At 51.8% G+C, this 17,481-nt stretch overlaps 47 non-coding genes across 47 annotated transcripts; 26 read left to right on the top strand and 21 right to left on the bottom strand.

Moving 5' to 3' along the window:
- The first annotated feature begins 198 nt into the window (after nt 1-198).
- Nucleotides 199-312, top strand: LOC140375200 (U5 spliceosomal RNA). The gene has a single exon (XR_011929505.1). It is a non-coding gene; the product is annotated as a U5 spliceosomal RNA (small nuclear RNA).
- A 287-nt stretch (nt 313-599) lies between these two features.
- On the top strand, nt 600-765 carry LOC140374923 (U1 spliceosomal RNA). Its single transcript, XR_011929246.1, has one exon. It is a non-coding gene; the product is annotated as a U1 spliceosomal RNA (small nuclear RNA).
- Nucleotides 766-930: 165 nt separating this feature from the next.
- LOC140374961 (U2 spliceosomal RNA) lies at nt 931-1,122 on the top strand. The gene has a single exon (XR_011929282.1). It is a non-coding gene; the product is annotated as a U2 spliceosomal RNA (small nuclear RNA).
- A 415-nt stretch (nt 1,123-1,537) lies between these two features.
- On the bottom strand, nt 1,538-1,610 carry trnav-cac (transfer RNA valine (anticodon CAC)). The gene has a single exon. It is a non-coding gene; the product is annotated as a tRNA-Val (tRNA).
- Nucleotides 1,611-1,966: 356 nt separating this feature from the next.
- trnav-aac (transfer RNA valine (anticodon AAC)) lies at nt 1,967-2,039 on the bottom strand. The gene has a single exon. It is a non-coding gene; the product is annotated as a tRNA-Val (tRNA).
- Nucleotides 2,040-2,173: 134 nt separating this feature from the next.
- On the top strand, nt 2,174-2,287 carry LOC140375099 (U5 spliceosomal RNA). The gene has a single exon (XR_011929409.1). It is a non-coding gene; the product is annotated as a U5 spliceosomal RNA (small nuclear RNA).
- Nucleotides 2,288-2,574: 287 nt separating this feature from the next.
- LOC140375212 (U1 spliceosomal RNA) lies at nt 2,575-2,740 on the top strand. Its single transcript, XR_011929516.1, has one exon. It is a non-coding gene; the product is annotated as a U1 spliceosomal RNA (small nuclear RNA).
- A 165-nt stretch (nt 2,741-2,905) lies between these two features.
- LOC140374960 (U2 spliceosomal RNA) lies at nt 2,906-3,097 on the top strand. The gene has a single exon (XR_011929281.1). It is a non-coding gene; the product is annotated as a U2 spliceosomal RNA (small nuclear RNA).
- A 569-nt stretch (nt 3,098-3,666) lies between these two features.
- Nucleotides 3,667-3,738, bottom strand: trnad-guc (transfer RNA aspartic acid (anticodon GUC)). The gene has a single exon. It is a non-coding gene; the product is annotated as a tRNA-Asp (tRNA).
- Nucleotides 3,739-4,147: 409 nt separating this feature from the next.
- On the top strand, nt 4,148-4,261 carry LOC140375098 (U5 spliceosomal RNA). Its single transcript, XR_011929408.1, has one exon. It is a non-coding gene; the product is annotated as a U5 spliceosomal RNA (small nuclear RNA).
- A 287-nt stretch (nt 4,262-4,548) lies between these two features.
- Nucleotides 4,549-4,714, top strand: LOC140374907 (U1 spliceosomal RNA). Its single transcript, XR_011929231.1, has one exon. It is a non-coding gene; the product is annotated as a U1 spliceosomal RNA (small nuclear RNA).
- Nucleotides 4,715-4,879: 165 nt separating this feature from the next.
- Nucleotides 4,880-5,071, top strand: LOC140374958 (U2 spliceosomal RNA). The gene has a single exon (XR_011929279.1). It is a non-coding gene; the product is annotated as a U2 spliceosomal RNA (small nuclear RNA).
- A 416-nt stretch (nt 5,072-5,487) lies between these two features.
- Nucleotides 5,488-5,560, bottom strand: trnav-cac (transfer RNA valine (anticodon CAC)). Its single transcript has one exon. It is a non-coding gene; the product is annotated as a tRNA-Val (tRNA).
- An 81-nt stretch (nt 5,561-5,641) lies between these two features.
- Nucleotides 5,642-5,713, bottom strand: trnad-guc (transfer RNA aspartic acid (anticodon GUC)). The gene has a single exon. It is a non-coding gene; the product is annotated as a tRNA-Asp (tRNA).
- A 202-nt stretch (nt 5,714-5,915) lies between these two features.
- Nucleotides 5,916-5,988, bottom strand: trnav-aac (transfer RNA valine (anticodon AAC)). Its single transcript has one exon. It is a non-coding gene; the product is annotated as a tRNA-Val (tRNA).
- A 134-nt stretch (nt 5,989-6,122) lies between these two features.
- Nucleotides 6,123-6,236, top strand: LOC140375097 (U5 spliceosomal RNA). The gene has a single exon (XR_011929407.1). It is a non-coding gene; the product is annotated as a U5 spliceosomal RNA (small nuclear RNA).
- A 287-nt stretch (nt 6,237-6,523) lies between these two features.
- LOC140375040 (U1 spliceosomal RNA) lies at nt 6,524-6,689 on the top strand. Its single transcript, XR_011929357.1, has one exon. It is a non-coding gene; the product is annotated as a U1 spliceosomal RNA (small nuclear RNA).
- Nucleotides 6,690-6,853: 164 nt separating this feature from the next.
- Nucleotides 6,854-7,045, top strand: LOC140374957 (U2 spliceosomal RNA). The gene has a single exon (XR_011929278.1). It is a non-coding gene; the product is annotated as a U2 spliceosomal RNA (small nuclear RNA).
- Nucleotides 7,046-7,461: 416 nt separating this feature from the next.
- On the bottom strand, nt 7,462-7,534 carry trnav-cac (transfer RNA valine (anticodon CAC)). The gene has a single exon. It is a non-coding gene; the product is annotated as a tRNA-Val (tRNA).
- A 355-nt stretch (nt 7,535-7,889) lies between these two features.
- Nucleotides 7,890-7,962, bottom strand: trnav-aac (transfer RNA valine (anticodon AAC)). The gene has a single exon. It is a non-coding gene; the product is annotated as a tRNA-Val (tRNA).
- A 134-nt stretch (nt 7,963-8,096) lies between these two features.
- LOC140375096 (U5 spliceosomal RNA) lies at nt 8,097-8,210 on the top strand. Its single transcript, XR_011929406.1, has one exon. It is a non-coding gene; the product is annotated as a U5 spliceosomal RNA (small nuclear RNA).
- A 287-nt stretch (nt 8,211-8,497) lies between these two features.
- On the top strand, nt 8,498-8,663 carry LOC140375211 (U1 spliceosomal RNA). Its single transcript, XR_011929515.1, has one exon. It is a non-coding gene; the product is annotated as a U1 spliceosomal RNA (small nuclear RNA).
- Nucleotides 8,664-8,828: 165 nt separating this feature from the next.
- On the top strand, nt 8,829-9,020 carry LOC140374956 (U2 spliceosomal RNA). Its single transcript, XR_011929277.1, has one exon. It is a non-coding gene; the product is annotated as a U2 spliceosomal RNA (small nuclear RNA).
- Nucleotides 9,021-9,435: 415 nt separating this feature from the next.
- On the bottom strand, nt 9,436-9,508 carry trnav-cac (transfer RNA valine (anticodon CAC)). The gene has a single exon. It is a non-coding gene; the product is annotated as a tRNA-Val (tRNA).
- Nucleotides 9,509-9,589: 81 nt separating this feature from the next.
- On the bottom strand, nt 9,590-9,661 carry trnad-guc (transfer RNA aspartic acid (anticodon GUC)). The gene has a single exon. It is a non-coding gene; the product is annotated as a tRNA-Asp (tRNA).
- Nucleotides 9,662-10,071: 410 nt separating this feature from the next.
- Nucleotides 10,072-10,185, top strand: LOC140375095 (U5 spliceosomal RNA). Its single transcript, XR_011929405.1, has one exon. It is a non-coding gene; the product is annotated as a U5 spliceosomal RNA (small nuclear RNA).
- Nucleotides 10,186-10,558: 373 nt separating this feature from the next.
- On the bottom strand, nt 10,559-10,631 carry trnav-cac (transfer RNA valine (anticodon CAC)). Its single transcript has one exon. It is a non-coding gene; the product is annotated as a tRNA-Val (tRNA).
- Nucleotides 10,632-10,712: 81 nt separating this feature from the next.
- trnad-guc (transfer RNA aspartic acid (anticodon GUC)) lies at nt 10,713-10,784 on the bottom strand. Its single transcript has one exon. It is a non-coding gene; the product is annotated as a tRNA-Asp (tRNA).
- A 202-nt stretch (nt 10,785-10,986) lies between these two features.
- On the bottom strand, nt 10,987-11,059 carry trnav-aac (transfer RNA valine (anticodon AAC)). Its single transcript has one exon. It is a non-coding gene; the product is annotated as a tRNA-Val (tRNA).
- Nucleotides 11,060-11,193: 134 nt separating this feature from the next.
- LOC140375094 (U5 spliceosomal RNA) lies at nt 11,194-11,307 on the top strand. Its single transcript, XR_011929404.1, has one exon. It is a non-coding gene; the product is annotated as a U5 spliceosomal RNA (small nuclear RNA).
- Nucleotides 11,308-11,594: 287 nt separating this feature from the next.
- LOC140375210 (U1 spliceosomal RNA) lies at nt 11,595-11,760 on the top strand. The gene has a single exon (XR_011929514.1). It is a non-coding gene; the product is annotated as a U1 spliceosomal RNA (small nuclear RNA).
- A 165-nt stretch (nt 11,761-11,925) lies between these two features.
- Nucleotides 11,926-12,117, top strand: LOC140374955 (U2 spliceosomal RNA). Its single transcript, XR_011929276.1, has one exon. It is a non-coding gene; the product is annotated as a U2 spliceosomal RNA (small nuclear RNA).
- A 415-nt stretch (nt 12,118-12,532) lies between these two features.
- On the bottom strand, nt 12,533-12,605 carry trnav-cac (transfer RNA valine (anticodon CAC)). The gene has a single exon. It is a non-coding gene; the product is annotated as a tRNA-Val (tRNA).
- Nucleotides 12,606-12,686: 81 nt separating this feature from the next.
- On the bottom strand, nt 12,687-12,758 carry trnad-guc (transfer RNA aspartic acid (anticodon GUC)). The gene has a single exon. It is a non-coding gene; the product is annotated as a tRNA-Asp (tRNA).
- A 203-nt stretch (nt 12,759-12,961) lies between these two features.
- trnav-aac (transfer RNA valine (anticodon AAC)) lies at nt 12,962-13,034 on the bottom strand. Its single transcript has one exon. It is a non-coding gene; the product is annotated as a tRNA-Val (tRNA).
- Nucleotides 13,035-13,168: 134 nt separating this feature from the next.
- LOC140375093 (U5 spliceosomal RNA) lies at nt 13,169-13,282 on the top strand. Its single transcript, XR_011929403.1, has one exon. It is a non-coding gene; the product is annotated as a U5 spliceosomal RNA (small nuclear RNA).
- Nucleotides 13,283-13,569: 287 nt separating this feature from the next.
- LOC140375209 (U1 spliceosomal RNA) lies at nt 13,570-13,735 on the top strand. Its single transcript, XR_011929513.1, has one exon. It is a non-coding gene; the product is annotated as a U1 spliceosomal RNA (small nuclear RNA).
- Nucleotides 13,736-13,900: 165 nt separating this feature from the next.
- Nucleotides 13,901-14,092, top strand: LOC140374921 (U2 spliceosomal RNA). Its single transcript, XR_011929244.1, has one exon. It is a non-coding gene; the product is annotated as a U2 spliceosomal RNA (small nuclear RNA).
- A 416-nt stretch (nt 14,093-14,508) lies between these two features.
- trnav-cac (transfer RNA valine (anticodon CAC)) lies at nt 14,509-14,581 on the bottom strand. Its single transcript has one exon. It is a non-coding gene; the product is annotated as a tRNA-Val (tRNA).
- An 81-nt stretch (nt 14,582-14,662) lies between these two features.
- On the bottom strand, nt 14,663-14,734 carry trnad-guc (transfer RNA aspartic acid (anticodon GUC)). Its single transcript has one exon. It is a non-coding gene; the product is annotated as a tRNA-Asp (tRNA).
- Nucleotides 14,735-15,144: 410 nt separating this feature from the next.
- On the top strand, nt 15,145-15,258 carry LOC140375092 (U5 spliceosomal RNA). The gene has a single exon (XR_011929402.1). It is a non-coding gene; the product is annotated as a U5 spliceosomal RNA (small nuclear RNA).
- Nucleotides 15,259-15,545: 287 nt separating this feature from the next.
- On the top strand, nt 15,546-15,711 carry LOC140375208 (U1 spliceosomal RNA). Its single transcript, XR_011929512.1, has one exon. It is a non-coding gene; the product is annotated as a U1 spliceosomal RNA (small nuclear RNA).
- Nucleotides 15,712-15,871: 160 nt separating this feature from the next.
- LOC140374954 (U2 spliceosomal RNA) lies at nt 15,872-16,063 on the top strand. The gene has a single exon (XR_011929275.1). It is a non-coding gene; the product is annotated as a U2 spliceosomal RNA (small nuclear RNA).
- Nucleotides 16,064-16,478: 415 nt separating this feature from the next.
- Nucleotides 16,479-16,551, bottom strand: trnav-cac (transfer RNA valine (anticodon CAC)). The gene has a single exon. It is a non-coding gene; the product is annotated as a tRNA-Val (tRNA).
- An 81-nt stretch (nt 16,552-16,632) lies between these two features.
- Nucleotides 16,633-16,704, bottom strand: trnad-guc (transfer RNA aspartic acid (anticodon GUC)). The gene has a single exon. It is a non-coding gene; the product is annotated as a tRNA-Asp (tRNA).
- Nucleotides 16,705-16,907: 203 nt separating this feature from the next.
- On the bottom strand, nt 16,908-16,980 carry trnav-aac (transfer RNA valine (anticodon AAC)). Its single transcript has one exon. It is a non-coding gene; the product is annotated as a tRNA-Val (tRNA).
- A 134-nt stretch (nt 16,981-17,114) lies between these two features.
- LOC140375091 (U5 spliceosomal RNA) lies at nt 17,115-17,228 on the top strand. Its single transcript, XR_011929401.1, has one exon. It is a non-coding gene; the product is annotated as a U5 spliceosomal RNA (small nuclear RNA).
- Nucleotides 17,229-17,481: the final 253 nt, after the last annotated feature.

Below are 17,481 nucleotides of genomic sequence, written 5' to 3'. Positions count from 1 at the left end.
CCGGTTTCGAGCCGAGGACCTTTCGCACGTTAGGCGAACGTGATAACCGCTACACTACAGAAACGACGTGCGAGCCTGTCGTGTCCCTTTTGCCGCGCGACCGCCGATGCAAATGAGCGCGTGAACAGAAGTACACTGCCCGTGATGAAGCCCCGTGTGCCCTCAAGTACTGGACGCCGTGTGGCGCTGCAACGTGGCACTATTGTTTCTCTTCAGAGCGTATAAATCTTTCGCCTTTTACTAAAGATTTCCGTGGAGAGGGACAACAAGAGATCTTTCCAATTTTTTGATGCCCTGCTTCAATGCGGGGCTTTTCTACCTATGTCTAAAGCAAGCAAGCGGTCATCCTCCAAGAGCAAAGGTTGTGTCTTGTCGGCCTTTAAACATGCCCTTGCGTACCCTCCGTTTGGCATCCCGTGTTCAAGAACTTTAAAAGTAAAAAAGAGTGCTTAGAACGCACAGACTTGCGTGTGTATCGCTGCCGTTTAACCTGGGGCTCAATCGTCGGGTGGAAGCTGGTCCATGCAAATGGCCGGAAGGACCATGCTGCCACATTGCCTCTTCCAGGGCCTGGGCCTTGGCTCGGAGCGGAGCAACTCATACTTACCTGGCAGGGGTGACACCATGATCAGGAAGGTGGTTCACCCAGGGCGAGGCTCGTCCATTGCACAAACAGGATGTGCTGACCCCTGTGAATTCCCCAAATGTGGGAATCTCAACTGCATAATTTCTGGTAGTGGGGGACTGCGTTCGCGCTCTCCCCTCTTGTTTTTTGTCAGAGGAAAAAAAAAAAAACCCAAAGGGTCGTTTCCATGTACGCCGCTCGCGCTCCGGCCCCTCCGCCGGGCGCTTTGCGCGGGCGCCGCTTTGGACCGTTGACGGGAGGGTCAGCGTGGGGAGAGCTCACTGCTCCCCGAACCCATTGTGGGCATCGCTTCTCGGCCTTTTGGCTAAGATCAAGTGTAGTATCTGTTCTTATCAGTTTAATATCTGATACGTCCCCTACCCGGGGACCGTATATTAAATTGATTTTTGGACCAGGGAGATGGAATTTGGGGCTTGCTCCGTCCACTCCACGCATCGGCTCGGTATTGCAGTACCTCCGAGAACGGTGCACCTCCTCTCTCAGGTTAAAAAAAGTCATTCAGTTTGTTTTCGCCGTCACGTTACATGCAAATGTGCCATCATACCCTCATGTTAAACGCTTCCTTGCCGTTTGTCTGCTCCGGAAGTGGACAAAAATTCTCGGAGACGTTTTGAGTGGAAGGGCTGGATATTTCAAATCTCCCGCCAAAAGCCCTGACTGGAGAAGAGGGGGAGGGAAGGTGAAGTATCTGTTCCTAAACCCAACCCCCTTGGGAGGTAGCCCATTCCACGTAAACCCTTGTGCAAAATAGGCCACCTTTGGAATTTGAGTGGCCCCTTTGTGGAGTACAGTACATGTGACTAGTTGTTTTGTTTTTTTTTGGGGGGGGGGTCAAACGCAACACCGACTTTCAAACCCATCCTCGACAAGTAAAGTCTTCGCATGAGGGCGTGCTTCTGCCCGGTTTCGAGCCGGGGACCTTTTGCGTGTGAGGCAAACGTGATAACCGCTACACTACAGAAGCGATAGTGTAGCGCAGGTACGTTGGTGGGACAAGTCCTCAGCGTCAGTGCAACGCTTTCGTGCTGGGTAAAACGCACTTTCTCTCCCCGTCTGGGAATCGAACCTAGGTCTTCCGCGTGACAAGCGGAGATACTGTCCACTATACTAACGAGGACATATGGGGCTGCAGGGGGGCCCCTTTTTTTTTTTTTTTTTTTTTGGGGCGTGTGTGTCGGTGTCTTTTTCCCCCGATCTCTGTGATGAAAAGTTTGAAGGACTACGCCGACAATTCCTCCGCTCCTCCCTCTTTTCTAGGAATAAACCATCGAGTTTGGAATGAACCGTGTTAAAGATTGAAGCAAACATAAAAGGAGGCTTTGTTTCTGCCCGGTTTCGAGCCGAGGACCTTTCGCGCGTTAGGCGAACGTGATAACCGCTACACTACAGAAACGACGTGCGAGCCTGTCGTGTCCCTTTTGCCGCGCGACCGCCGATGCAAATGAGCGCGTGAACAGAAGTACACTGCCCGTGATGAAGCCCCGTGTGCCCTCAAGTACTGGACGCCGTGTGGCGCTGCAACGTGGCACTCTTGTTTCTCTTCAGAGCGTATAAATCTTTCGCCTTTTACTAAAGATTTCCGTGGAGAGGGACAACAAGAGATCTTTCCAATTTTTTGATGCCCTGCTTCAATGCGGGGCTTTTCTACCTATGTCTAAAGCAAGCAAGCGGTCATCCTCCAAGAGCAAAGGTTGTGTCTTGTCGGCCTTTAAACATGCCCTTGCGTACCCTCCGTTTGGCATCCCGTGTTCAAGAACTTTAAAAGTAAAAAAGAGTGCTTAGAACGCACAGACTTGCGTGTGTATCGCTGCCGTTTAACCTGGGGCTCAATCGTCGGGTGGAAGCTGGTCCATGCAAATGGCCGGAAGGACCATGCTGCCACATTGCCTCTTCCAGGGCCTGGGCCTTGGCTCGGAGCGGAGCAACTCATACTTACCTGGCAGGGGCGACACCATGATCAGGAAGGTGGTTCACCCAGGGCGAGGCTCGTCCATTGCACAAACAGGATGTGCTGACCCCTGTGAATTCCCCAAATGTGGGAATCTCAACTGCATAATTTCTGGTAGTGGGGGACTGCGTTCGCGCTCTCCCCTCTTGTTTTTTGTCAGAGGAAAAAAAAAAAAACCCAAAGGGTCGTTTCCATGTACGCCGCTCGCGCTCCGGCCCCTCCGCCGGGCGCTTTGCGCGGGCGCCGCTTTGGACCGTTGACGGGAGGGTCAGCGTGGGGAGAGCTCACTGCTCCCCGAACCCATTGTGGGCATCGCTTCTCGGCCTTTTGGCTAAGATCAAGTGTAGTATCTGTTCTTATCAGTTTAATATCTGATACGTCCCCTACCCGGGGACCGTATATTAAATTGATTTTTGGACCAGGGAGATGGAATTTGGGGCTTGCTCCGTCCACTCCACGCATCGGCTCGGTATTGCAGTACCTCCGAGAACGGTGCACCTCCTCTCTCAGGTTAAAAAAAGTCATTCAGTTTGTTTTCGCCGTCACGTTACATGCAAATGTGCCATCATACCCTCATGTTAAACGCTTCCTTGCCGTTTGTCTGCTCCGGAAGTGGACAAAAATTCTCGGAGACGTTTTGAGTGGAAGGGCTGGATATTTCAAATCTCCCGCCAAAAGCCCTGACTGGAGAAGAGGGGGAGGGAAGGTGAAGTATCTGTTCCTAAACCCAACCCCCTTGGGAGGTAGCCCATTCCACGTAAACCCTTGTGCAAAATAGGCCACCTTTGGAATTTGAGTGGCCCCTTTGTGGAGTACAGTACATGTGACTAGTTGTTTTTTTTTTTTTTTGGGGGGGGGTCAAACGCAACACCGACTTTCAAACCCATCCTCGACAAGTAAAGTCTTCGCATGAGGGCGTGCATCTGCCCGGTTTCGAGCCGGGGACCTTTTGCGTGTGAGGCAAACGTGATAACCGCTACACTACAGAAGCGATAGTGTAGCGAAGGTACGTTGGTGGGACAAGTCCTCAGCGTCAGTGCAACGCTTTCGTGCTGGGTAAAACGCACTTTCTCTCCCCGTCTGGGAATCGAACCCAGGTCTTCCGCGTGACAAGCGGAGATACTGTCCACTATACTAACGAGGACATATGGGGCTGCAGGGGGGCCCCTTTTTTTTTTTTTTTTTTTTGGGGCGTGTGTGTCGGTGTCTTTTTCCCCCGATCTCTGTGATGAAAAGTTTGAAGGACTACGCCGACAATTCCTCCGCTCCTCCCTCTTTTCTAGGAATAAACCATCGAGTTTGGAATGAACCGTGTTAAAGATTGAAGCAAACATAAAAGGAGGCTTTGTTTCTGCCCGGTTTCGAGCCGAGGACCTTTCGCGCGTTGGGCGAACGTGATAACCGCTACACTACAGAAACGACGTGCGAGCCTGTCGTGTCCCTTTTGCCGCGCGACCGCCGATGCAAATGAGCGCGTGAACAGAAGTACACTGCCCGTGATGAAGCCCCGTGTGCCCTCAAGTACTGGACGCCGTGTGGCGCTGCAACGTGGCACTCTTGTTTCTCTTCAGAGCGTATAAATCTTTCGCCTTTTACTAAAGATTTCCGTGGAGAGGGACAACAAGAGATCTTTCCAATTTTTTGATGCCCTGCTTCAATGCGGGGCTTTTCTACCTATGTCTAAAGCAAGCAAGCGGTCATCCTCCAAGAGCAAAGGTTGTGTCTTGTCGGCCTTTAAACATGCCCTTGCGTACCCTCCGTTTGGCATCCCGTGTTCAAGAACTTTAAAAGTAAAAAAGAGTACTTAGAACGCACAGACTTGCGTGTGTATCGCTGCCGTTTAACCTGGGGCTCAATCGTCGGGTGGAAGCTGGTCCATGCAAATGGCCGGAAGGACCATGCTGCCACATTGCCTCTTCCAGGGCCTGGGCCTTGGCTCGGAGCGGAGCAACTCATACTTACCTGGCAGGGGCGACACCATGATCAGGAAGGTGGTTCACCCAGGGCGAGGCTCGTCCATTGCACAAACAGGATGTGCTGACCCCTGTGAATTCCCCAAATGTGGGAATCTCAACTGCATAATTTCTGGTAGTGGGGGACTGCGTTCGCGCTCTCCCATCTTGTTTTTTGTCAGAGGAAAAAAAAAAAAACCCAAAGGGTCGTTTCCATGTACGCCGCTCGCGCTCCGGCCCCTCCGCCGGGCGCTTTGCGCGGGCGCCGCTTTGGACCGTTGACGGGAGGGTCAGCGTGGGGAGAGCTCACTGCTCCCCGAACCCATTGTGGGCATCGCTTCTCGGCCTTTTGGCTAAGATCAAGTGTAGTATCTGTTCTTATCAGTTTAATATCTGATACGTCCCCTACCCGGGGACCGTATATTAAATTGATTTTTGGACCAGGGAGATGGAATTTGGGGCTTGCTCCGTCCACTCCACGCATCGGCTCGGTATTGCAGTACCTCCGAGAACGGTGCACCTCCTCTCTCAGGTTAAAAAAAGTCATTCAGTTTGTTTTCGCCGTCACGTTACATGCAAATGTGCCATCATACCCTCATGTTAAACGCTTCCTTGCCGTTTGTCTGCTCCGGAAGTGGACAAAAATTCTCGGAGACGTTTTGAGTGGAAGGGCTGGATATTTCAAATCTCCCGCCAAAAGCCCTGACTGGAGAAGAGGGGGAGGGAAGGTGAAGTATCTGTTCCTAAACCCAACCCCCTTGGGAGGTAGCCCATTCCACGTAAACCCTTGTGCAAAATAGGCCACCTTTGGAATTTGAGTGGCCCCTTTGTGGAGTACAGTACATGTGACTAGTTGTTTTGTTTTTTTTTGGGGGGGGGGGTCAAACGCAACACCGACTTTCAAACCCATCCTCGACAAGTAAAGTCTTCGCATGAGGGCGTGCTTCTGCCCGGTTTCGAGCCGGGGACCTTTTGCGTGTGAGGCAAACGTGATAACCGCTACACTACAGAAGCGATAGTGTAGCGCAGGTACGTTGGTGGGACAAGTCCTCAGCGTCAGTGCAACGCTTTCGTGCTGGGTAAAACGCACTTTCTCTCCCCGTCTGGGAATCGAACCCAGGTCTTCCGCGTGACAAGCGGAGATACTGTCCACTATACTAACGAGGACATATGGGGCTGCAGGGGGGCCCCTTTTTTTTTTTTTTTTTTTTGGGGCGTGTGTGTCGGTGTCTTTTTCCCCCGATCTCTGTGATGAAAAGTTTGAAGGACTACGCCGACAATTCCTCCGCTCCTCCCTCTTTTCTAGGAATAAACCATCGAGTTTGGAATGAACCGTGTTAAAGATTGAAGCAAACATAAAAGGAGGCTTTGTTTCTGCCCGGTTTCGAGCCGAGGACCTTTCGCGCGTTAGGCGAACGTGATAACCGCTACACTACAGAAACGACGTGCGAGCCTGTCGTGTCCCTTTTGCCGCGCGACCGCCGATGCAAATGAGCGCGTGAACAGAAGTACACTGCCCGTGATGAAGCCCCGTGTGCCCTCAAGTACTGGACGCCGTGTGGCGCTGCAACGTGGCACTCTTGTTTCTCTTCAGAGCGTATAAATCTTTCGCCTTTTACTAAAGATTTCCGTGGAGAGGGACAACAAGAGATCTTTCCAATTTTTTGATGCCCTGCTTCAATGCGGGGCTTTTCTACCTATGTCTAAAGCAAGCAAGCGGTCATCCTCCAAGAGCAAAGGTTGTGTCTTGTCGGCCTTTAAACATGCCCTTGCGTACCCTCCGTTTGGCATCCCGTGTTCAAGAACTTTAAAAGTAAAAAAGAGTGCTTAGAACGCACAGACTTGCGTGTGTATCGCTGCCGTTTAACCTGGGGCTCAATCGTCGGGTGGAAGCTGGTCCATGCAAATGGCCGGAAGGACCATGCTGCCACATTGCCTCTTCCAGGGCCTGGGCCTTGGCTCGGAGCGGAGCAACTCATACTTACCTGGCAGGGGTGACACCATGATCAGGAAGGTGGTTCACCCAGGGCGAGGCTCGTCCATTGCACAAACAGGATGTGCTGACCCCTGTGAATTCCCCAAATGTGGGAATCTCAACTGCATCATTTCTGGTAGTGGGGGACTGCGTTCGCGCTCTCCCCTCTTGTTTTTTGTCAGAGGAAAAAAAAAAAACCCAAAGGGTCGTTTCCATGTACGCCGCTCGCGCTCCGGCCCCTCCGCCGGGCGCTTTGCGCGGGCGCCGCTTTGGACCGTTGACGGGAGGGTCAGCGTGGGGAGAGCTCACTGCTCCCCGAACCCATTGTGGGCATCGCTTCTCGGCCTTTTGGCTAAGATCAAGTGTAGTATCTGTTCTTATCAGTTTAATATCTGATACGTCCCCTACCCGGGGACCGTATATTAAATTGATTTTTGGACCAGGGAGATGGAATTTGGGGCTTGCTCCGTCCACTCCACGCATCGGCTCGGTATTGCAGTACCTCCGAGAACGGTGCACCTCCTCTCTCAGGTTAAAAAAAGTCATTCAGTTTGTTTTCGCCGTCACGTTACATGCAAATGTGCCATCATACCCTCATGTTAAACGCTTCCTTGCCGTTTGTCTGCTCCGGAAGTGGACAAAAATTCTCGGAGACGTTTTGAGTGGAAGGGCTGGATATTTCAAATCTCCCGCCAAAAGCCCTGACTGGAGAAGAGGGGGAGGGAAGGTGAAGTATCTGTTCCTAAACCCAACCCCCTTGGGAGGTAGCCCATTCCACGTAAACCCTTGTGCAAAATAGGCCACCTTTGGAATTTGAGTGGCCCCTTTGTGGAGTAGAGTACATGTGACTAGTTGTTTTTTTTTTTTTTTGGGGGGGGGGTCAAACGCAACACCGACTTTCAAACCCATCCTCGACAAGTAAAGTCTTCGCATGAGGGCGTGCTTCTGCCCGGTTTCGAGCCGGGGACCTTTTGCGTGTGAGGCAAACGTGATAACCGCTACACTACAGAAGCGATAGTGTAGCGCAGGTACGTTGGTGGGACAAGTCCTCAGCGTCAGTGCAACGCTTTCGTGCTGGGTAAAACGCACTTTCTCTCCCCGTCTGGGAATCGAACCCAGGTCTGCCGCGTGACAAGCGGAGATACTGTCCACTATACTAACGAGGACATATGGGGCTGCAGGGGGGCCCCTTTTTTTTTTTTTTTTTTTTGGGGCGTGTGTGTCGGTGTCTTTTTCCCCCGATCTCTGTGATGAAAAGTTTGAAGGACTACGCCGACAATTCCTCCGCTCCTCCCTCTTTTCTAGGAATAAACCATCGAGTTTGGAATGAACCGTGTTAAAGATTGAAGCAAACATAAAAGGAGGCTTTGTTTCTGCCCGGTTTCGAGCCGAGGACCTTTCGCGCGTTAGGCGAACGTGATAACCGCTACACTACAGAAACGACGTGCGAGCCTGTCGTGTCCCTTTTGCCGCGCGACCGCCGATGCAAATGAGCGCGTGAACAGAAGTACACTGCCCGTGATGAAGCCCCGTGTGCCCTCAAGTACTGGACGCCGTGTGGCGCTGCAACGTGGCACTCTTGTTTCTCTTCAGAGCGTATAAATCTTTCGCCTTTTACTAAAGATTTCCGTGGAGAGGGACAACAAGAGATCTTTCCAATTTTTTGATGCCCTGCTTCAATGCGGGGCTTTTCTACCTATGTCTAAAGCAAGCAAGCGGTCATCCTCCAAGAGCAAAGGTTGTGTCTTGTCGGCCTTTAAACATGCCCTTGCGTACCCTCCGTTTGGCATCCCGTGTTCAAGAACTTTAAAAGTAAAAAAGAGTGCTTAGAACGCACAGACTTGCGTGTGTATCGCTGCCGTTTAACCTGGGGCTCAATCGTCGGGTGGAAGCTGGTCCATGCAAATGGCCGGAAGGACCATGCTGCCACATTGCCTCTTCCAGGGCCTGGGCCTTGGCTCGGAGCGGAGCAACTCATACTTACCTGGCAGGGGCGACACCATGATCAGGAAGGTGGTTCACCCAGGGCGAGGCTCGTCCATTGCACAAACAGGATGTGCTGACCCCTGTGAATTCCCCAAATGTGGGAATCTCAACTGCATAATTTCTGGTAGTGGGGGACTGCGTTCGCGCTCTCCCCTCTTGTTTTTTGTCAGAGGAAAAAAAAAAAAACCCAAAGGGTCGTTTCCATGTACGCCGCTCGCGCTCCGGCCCCTCCGCCGGGCGCTTTGCGCGGGCGCCGCTTTGGACCGTTGACGGGAGGGTCAGCGTGGGGAGAGCTCACTGCTCCCCGAACCCATTGTGGGCATCGCTTCTCGGCCTTTTGGCTAAGATCAAGTGTAGTATCTGTTCTTATCAGTTTAATATCTGATACGTCCCCTACCCGGGGACCGTATATTAAATTGATTTTTGGACCAGGGAGATGGAATTTGGGGCTTGCTCCGTCCACTCCACGCATCGGCTCGGTATTGCAGTACCTCCGAGAACGGTGCACCTCCTCTCTCAGGTTAAAAAAAGTCATTCAGTTTGTTTTCGCCGTCACGTTACATGCAAATGTGCCATCATACCCTCATGTTAAACGCTTCCTTGCCGTTTGTCTGCTCCGGAAGTGGACAAAAATTCTCGGAGACGTTTTGAGTGGAAGGGCTGGATATTTCAAATCTCCCGCCAAAAGCCCTGACTGGAGAAGAGGGGGAGGGAAGGTGAAGTATCTGTTCCTAAACCCAACCCCCTTGGGAGGTAGCCCATTCCACGTAAACCCTTGTGCAAAATAGGCCACCTTTGGAATTTGAGTGGCCCCTTTGTGGAGTACAGTACATGTGACTAGTTGTTTTGTTTTTTTTTGGGGGGGGGGTCAAACGCAACACCGACTTTCAAACCCATCCTCGACAAGTAAAGTCTTCGCATGAGGGCGTGCTTCTGCCCGGTTTCGAGCCGGGGACCTTTTGCGTGTGAGGCAAACGTGATAACCGCTACACTACAGAAGCGATAGTGTAGCGCAGGTACGTTGGTGGGACAAGTCCTCAGCGTCAGTGCAACGCTTTCGTGCTGGGTAAAACGCACTTTCTCTCCCCGTCTGGGAATCGAACCCAGGTCTTCCGCGTGACAAGCGGAGATACTGTCCACTATACTAACGAGGACATATGGGGCTGCAGGGGGGCCCCTTTTTTTTTTTTTTTTTTTTTGGGGCGTGTGTGTCGGTGTCTTTTTCCCCCGATCTCTGTGATGAAAAGTTTGAAGGACTACGCCGACAATTCCTCCGCTCCTCCCTCTTTTCTAGGAATAAACCATCGAGTTTGGAATGAACCGTGTTAAAGATTGAAGCAAACATAAAAGGAGGCTTTGTTTCTGCCCGGTTTCGAGCCGAGGACCTTTCGCGCGTTAGGCGAACGTGACAACCGCTACACTACAGAAACGACGTGCGAGCCTGTCGTGTCCCTTTTGCCGCGCGACCGCCGATGCAAATGAGCGCGTGAACAGAAGTACACTGCCCGTGATGAAGCCCCGTGTGCCCTCAAGTACTGGACGCCGTGTGGCGCTGCAACGTGGCACTCTTGTTTCTCTTCAGAGCGTATAAATCTTTCGCCTTTTACTAAAGATTTCCGTGGAGAGGGACAACAAGAGATCTTTCCAATTTTTTGATGCCCTGCTTCAATGCGGGGCTTTTCTACCTATGTCTAAAGCAAGCAAGCGGTCATCCTCCAAGAGCAAAGGTTGTGTCTTGTCGGCCTTTAAACATGCCCTTGCGTACCCTCCGTTTGGCATCCCGTGTTCAAGAACTTTAAAAGTAAAAAAGAGTGCTTAGAACGCACAGACTTGCGTGTGTATCGCTGCCGTTTAACCTGGGGCTCAATCGTCGGGTGGAAGCTGGTCCATGCAAATGGCCGGAAGGACCATGCTGCCACATTGCCTCTTCCAGGGCCTTTGTGGAGTACAGTACATGTGACTAGTTGTTTTGTTTTTTTTTGGGGGGGGGGTCAAACGCAACACCGACTTTCAAACCCATCCTCGACAAGTAAAGTCTTCGCATGAGGGCGTGCTTCTGCCCGGTTTCGAGCCGGGGACCTTTTGCGTGTGAGGCAAACGTGATAACCGCTACACTACAGAAGCGATAGTGTAGCGCAGGTACGTTGGTGGGACAAGTCCTCAGCGTCAGTGCAACGCTTTCGTGCTGGGTAAAACGCACTTTCTCTCCCCGTCTGGGAATCGAACCCAGGTCTTCCGCGTGACAAGCGGAGATACTGTCCACTATACTAACGAGGACATATGGGGCTGCAGGGGGGCCCCTTTTTTTTTTTTTTTTTTTTGGGGCGTGTGTGTCGGTGTCTTTTTCCCCCGATCTCTGTGATGAAAAGTTTGAAGGACTACGCCGACAATTCCTCCGCTCCTCCCTCTTTTCTAGGAATAAACCATCGAGTTTGGAATGAACCGTGTTAAAGATTGAAGCAAACATAAAAGGAGGCTTTGTTTCTGCCCGGTTTCGAGCCGAGGACCTTTCGCGCGTTAGGCGAACGTGATAACCGCTACACTACAGAAACGACGTGCGAGCCTGTCGTGTCCCTTTTGCCGCGCGACCGCCGATGCAAATGAGCGCGTGAACAGAAGTACACTGCCCGTGATGAAGCCCCGTGTGCCCTCAAGTACTGGACGCCGTGTGGCGCTGCAACGTGGCACTCTTGTTTCTCTTCAGAGCGTATAAATCTTTCGCCTTTTACTAAAGATTTCCGTGGAGAGGGACAACAAGAGATCTTTCCAATTTTTTGATGCCCTGCTTCAATGCGGGGCTTTTCTACCTATGTCTAAAGCAAGCAAGCGGTCATCCTCCAAGAGCAAAGGTTGTGTCTTGTCGGCCTTTAAACATGCCCTTGCGTACCCTCCGTTTGGCATCCCGTGTTCAAGAACTTTAAAAGTAAAAAAGAGTGCTTAGAACGCACAGACTTGCGTGTGTATCGCTGCCGTTTAACCTGGGGCTCAATCGTCGGGTGGAAGCTGGTCCATGCAAATGGCCGGAAGGACCATGCTGCCACATTGCCTCTTCCAGGGCCTGGGCCTTGGCTCGGAGCGGAGCAACTCATACTTACCTGGCAGGGGCGACACCATGATCAGGAAGGTGGTTCACCCAGGGCGAGGCTCGTCCATTGCACAAACAGGATGTGCTGACCCCTGTGAATTCCCCAAATGTGGGAATCTCAACTGCATAATTTCTGGTAGTGGGGGACTGCGTTCGCGCTCTCCCCTCTTGTTTTTTGTCAGAGGAAAAAAAAAAAAACCCAAAGGGTCGTTTCCATGTACGCCGCTCGCGCTCCGGCCCCTCCGCCGGGCGCTTTGCGCGGGCGCCGCTTTGGACCGTTGACGGGAGGGTCAGCGTGGGGAGAGCTCACTGCTCCCCGAACCCATTGTGGGCATCGCTTCTCGGCCTTTTGGCTAAGATCAAGTGTAGTATCTGTTCTTATCAGTTTAATATCTGATACGTCCCCTACCCGGGGACCGTATATTAAATTGATTTTTGGACCAGGGAGATGGAATTTGGGGCTTGCTCCGTCCACTCCACGCATCGGCTCGGTATTGCAGTACCTCCGAGAACGGTGCACCTCCTCTCTCAGGTTAAAAAAAGTCATTCAGTTTGTTTTCGCCGTCACGTTACATGCAAATGTGCCATCATACCCTCATGTTAAACGCTTCCTTGCCGTTTGTCTGCTCCGGAAGTGGACAAAAATTCTCGGAGACGTTTTGAGTGGAAGGGCTGGATATTTCAAATCTCCCGCCAAAAGCCCTGACTGGAGAAGAGGGGGAGGGAAGGTGAAGTATCTGTTCCTAAACCCAACCCCCTTGGGAGGTAGCCCATTCCACGTAAACCCTTGTGCAAAATAGGCCACCTTTGGAATTTGAGTGGCCCCTTTGTGGAGTACAGTACATGTGACTAGTTGTTTTGTTTTTTTTGGGGGGGGGGGTCAAACGCAACACCGACTTTCAAACCCATCCTCGACAAGTAAAGTCTTCGCATGAGGGCGTGCTTCTGCCCGGTTTCGAGCCGGGGACCTTTTGCGTGTGAGGCAAACGTGATAACCGCTACACTACAGAAGCGATAGTGTAGCGCAGGTACGTTGGTGGGACAAGTCCTCAGCATCAGTGCAACGCTTTCGTGCTGGGTAAAACGCACTTTCTCTCCCCGTCTGGGAATCGAACCCAGGTCTTCCGCGTGACAAGCGGAGATACTGTCCACTATACTAACGAGGACATATGGGGCTGCAGGGGGGCCCCTTTTTTTTTTTTTTTTTTTTTGGGGCGTGTGTGTCGGTGTCTTTTTCCCCCGATCTCTGTGATGAAAAGTTTGAAGGACTACGCCGACAATTCCTCCGCTCCTCCCTCTTTTCTAGGAATAAACCATCGAGTTTGGAATGAACCGTGTTAAAGATTGAAGCAAACATAAAAGGAGGCTTTGTTTCTGCCCGGTTTCGAGCCGAGGACCTTTCGCGCGTTAGGCGAACGTGATAACCGCTACACTACAGAAACGAAGTGCGAGCCTGTCGTGTCCCTTTTGCCGCGCGACCGCCGATGCAAATGAGCGCGTGAACAGAAGTACACTGCCCGTGATGAAGCCCCGTGTGCCCTCAAGTACTGGACGCCGTGTGGCGCTGCAACGTGGCACTCTTGTTTCTCTTCAGAGCGTATAAATCTTTCGCCTTTTACTAAAGATTTCCGTGGAGAGGGACAACAAGAGATCTTTCCAATTTTTTGATGCCCTGCTTCAATGCGGGGCTTTTCTACCTATGTCTAAAGCAAGCAAGCGGTCATCCTCCAAGAGCAAAGGTTGTGTCTTGTCGGCCTTTAAACATGCCCTTGCGTACCCTCCGTTTGGCATCCCGTGTTCAAGAACTTTAAAAGTAAAAAAGAGTGCTTAGAACGCACAGACTTGCGTGTGTATCGCTGCCGTTTAACCTGGGGCTCAATCGTCGGGTGGAAGCTGGTCCATGCAAATGGCCGGAAGGACCATGCTGCCACATTGCCTCTTCCAGGGCCTGGGCCTTGGCTCGGAGCGGAGCAACTCATACTTACCTGGCAGGGGCGACACCATGATCAGGAAGGTGGTTCACCCAGGGCGAGGCTCGTCCATTGCACAAACAGGATGTGCTGACCCCTGTGAATTCCCCAAATGTGGGAATCTCAACTGCATAATTTCTGGTAGTGGGGGACTGCGTTCGCGCTCTCCCCTCTTGTTTTTTGTCAGAGGAAAAAAAAAAAAACCCAAAGGGTCGTTTCCATGTACGCCGCTCGCGCTCCGGCCCCTCCGCCGGGCGCTTTGCGCGGGCGCCGCTTTGGACCGTTGACGGGAGGGTCAGCGTGGGGAGAGCTCACTGCTCCCCGAACCCATTGTGGGCATCGCTTCTCGGCCTTTTGGCTAAGATCAAGTGTAGTATCTGTTCTTATCAGTTTAATATCTGATACGTCCCCTACCCGGGGACTGTATATTAAATTGATTTTTGGACCAGGGAGATGGAATTTGGGGCTTGCTCCGTCCACTCCACGCATCGGCTCGGTATTGCAGTACCTCCGAGAACGGTGCACCTCCTCTCTCAGGTTAAAAAAAGTCATTCAGTTTGTTTTCGCCGTCACGTTACATGCAAATGTGCCATCATACCCTCATGTTAAACGCTTCCTTGCCGTTTGTCTGCTCCGGAAGTGGACAAAAATTCTCGGAGACGTTTTGAGTGGAAGGGCTGGATATTTCAAATCTCCCGCCAAAAGCCCTGACTGGAGAAGAGGGGGAGGGAAGGTGAAGTATCTGTTCCTAAACCCAACCCCCTTGGGAGGTAGCCCATTCCACGTAAACCCTTGTGCAAAATAGGCCACCTTTGGAATTTGAGTGGCCCCTTTGTGGAGTACAGTACATGTGACTAGTTGTTTTGTTTTTTTTTGGGGGGGGGGGTCAAACGCAACACCGACTTTCAAACCCATCCTCGACAAGTAAAGTCTTCGCATGAGGGCGTGCTTCTGCCCGGTTTCGAGCCGGGGACCTTTTGCGTGTGAGGCAAACGTGATAACCGCTACACTACAGAAGCGATAGTGTAGCGCAGGTACGTTAGTGGGACAAGTCCTCAGCGTCAGTGCAACGCTTTCGTGCTGGGTAAAACGCACTTTCTCTCCCCGTCTGGGAATCGAACCCAGGTCTTCCGCGTGACAAGCGGAGATACTGTCCACTATACTAACGAGGACATATGGGGCTGCAGGGGGGCCCCTTTTTTTTTTTTTTTTTTTTTGGGGCGTGTGTGTCGGTGTCTTTTTCCCCCGATCTCTGTGATGAAAAGTTTGAAGGACTACGCCGACAATTCCTCCGCTCCTCCCTCTTTTCTAGGAATAAACCATCGAGTTTGGAATGAACCGTGTTAAAGATTGAAGCAAACATAAAAGGAGGCTTTGTTTCTGCCCGGTTTCGAGCCGAGGACCTTTCGCGCGTTAGGCGAACGTGACAACCGCTACACTACAGAAACGACGTGCGAGCCTGTCGTGTCCCTTTTGCCGCGCGACCGCCGATGCAAATGAGCGCGTGAACAGAAGTACACTGCCCGTGATGAAGCCCCGTGTGCCCTCAAGTACTGGACGCCGTGTGGCGCTGCAACGTGGCACTCTTGTTTCTCTTCAGAGCGTATAAATCTTTCGCCTTTTACTAAAGATTTCCGTGGAGAGGGACAACAAGAGATCTTTCCAATTTTTTGATGCCCTGCTTCAATGCGGGGCTTTTCTACCTATGTCTAAAGCAAGCAAGCGGTCATCCTCCAAGAGCAAAGGTTGTGTCTTGTCGGCCTTTAAACATGCCCTTGCGTACCCTCCGTTTGGCATCCCGTGTTCAAGAACTTTAAAAGTAAAAAAGAGTGCTTAGAACGCACAGACTTGCGTGTGTATCGCTGCCGTTTAACCTGGGGCTCAATCGTCGGGTGGAAGCTGGTCCATGCAAATGGCCGGAAGGACCATGCTGCCACATTGCCTCTTCCAGGGCCTGGGCCTTGGCTCGGAGCGGAGCAACTCATACTTACCTGGCAGGGGCGACACCATGATCAGGAAGGTGGTTCACCCAGGGCGAGGCTCGTCCATTGCACAAACAGGATGTGCTGACCCCTGTGAATTCCCCAAATGTGGGAATCTCAACTGCATAATTTCTGGTAGTGGGGGACTGCGTTCGCGCTCTCCCCTCTTGTTTTTTGTCAGAGGAAAAAAAACCCAAAGGGTCGTTTCCATGTACGCCGCTCGCGCTCCGTCCCCTCCGCCGGGCGCTTTGCGCGGGCGCCGCTTTGGACCGTTGACGGGAGGGTCAGCGTGGGGAGAGCTCACTGCTCCCCGAACCCATTGTGGGCATCGCTTCTCGGCCTTTTGGCTAAGATCAAGTGTAGTATCTGTTCTTATCAGTTTAATATCTGATACGTCCCCTACCCGGGGACCGTATATTAAATTGATTTTTGGACCAGGGAGATGGAATTTGGGGCTTGCTCCGTCCACTCCACGCATCGGCTCGGTATTGCAGTACCTCCGAGAACGGTGCACCTCCTCTCTCAGGTTAAAAAAAGTCATTCAGTTTGTTTTCGCCGTCACGTTACATGCAAATGTGCCATCATACCCTCATGTTAAACGCTTCCTTGCCGTTTGTCTGCTCCGGAAGTGGACAAAAATTCTCGGAGACGTTTTGAGTGGAAGGGCTGGATATTTCAAATCTCCCGCCAAAAGCCCTGACTGGAGAAGAGGGGGAGGGAAGGTGAAGTATCTGTTCCTAAACCCAACCCCCTTGGGAGGTAGCCCATTCCACGTAAACCCTTGTGCAAAATAGGCCACCTTTGGAATTTGAGTGGCCCCTTTGTGGAGTACAGTACATGTGACTAGTTGTTTTGTTTTTTTTTGGGGGGGGGGTCAAACGCAACACCGACTTTCAAACCCATCCTCGACAAGTAAAGTCTTCGCATGAGGGCGTGCTTCTGCCCGGTTTCGAGCCGGGGACCTTTTGCGTGTGAGGCAAACGTGATAACCGCTACACTACAGAAGCGATAGTGTAGCGCAGGTACGTTGGTGGGACAAGTCCTCAGCGTCAGTGCAACGCTTTCGTGCTGGGTAAAACGCACTTTCTCTCCCCGTCTGGGAATCGAACCCAGGTCTTCCGCGTGACAAGCGGAGATACTGTCCACTATACTAACGAGGACATATGGGGCTGCAGGGGGGCCCCTTTTTTTTTTTTTTTTTTTTTGGGGCGTGTGTGTCGGTGTCTTTTTCCCCCGATCTCTGTGATGAAAAGTTTGAAGGACTACGCCGACAATTCCTCCGCTCCTCCCTCTTTTCTAGGAATAAACCATCGAGTTTGGAATGAACCGTGTTAAAGATTGAAGCAAACATAAAAGGAGGCTTTGTTTCTGCCCGGTTTCGAGCCGAGGACCTTTCGCGCGTTAGGCGAACGTGATAACCGCTACACTACAGAAACGACGTGCGAGCCTGTCGTGTCCCTTTTGCCGCGCGACCGCCGATGCAAATGAGCGCGTGAACAGAAGTACACTGCCCGTGATGAAGCCCCGTGTGCCCTCAAGTACTGGACGCCGTGTGGCGCTGCAACGTGGCACTCTTGTTTCTCTTCAGAGCGTATAAATCTTTCGCCTTTTACTAAAGATTTCCGTGGAGAGGGACAACAAGAGATCTTTCCAATTTTTTGATGCCCTGCTTCAATGCGGGGCTTTTCTACCTATGTCTAAAGCAAGCAAGCGGTCATCCTCCAAGAGCAAAGGTTGTGTCTTGTCGGCCTTTAAACATGCCCTTGCGTACCCTCCGTTTGGCATCCCGTGTTCAAGAACTTTAAAAGTAAAAAAGAGTGCTTAGAACGCACAGACTTGCGTGTGTATCGCTGCCGTTTAACCTGGGGCTCAATCGTCGGGTGGAAGCTGGTCCATGCAAATGGCCGGAAGGACCATGCTGCCACATTGCCTCTTCC

This window comes from Eucyclogobius newberryi, unplaced genomic scaffold (assembly GCF_026437365.1).
Source record: "Eucyclogobius newberryi isolate DKJ021-1_F unplaced genomic scaffold, fEucNew1.0.hap1 SCAF_32, whole genome shotgun sequence".
Lineage (NCBI taxonomy): Eukaryota > Metazoa > Chordata > Actinopteri > Gobiiformes > Gobiidae > Eucyclogobius > Eucyclogobius newberryi.
The sequence above is the reverse complement of the archived record's forward strand: the minus strand, read 5'-3'. Positions and strand labels throughout refer to the sequence as shown.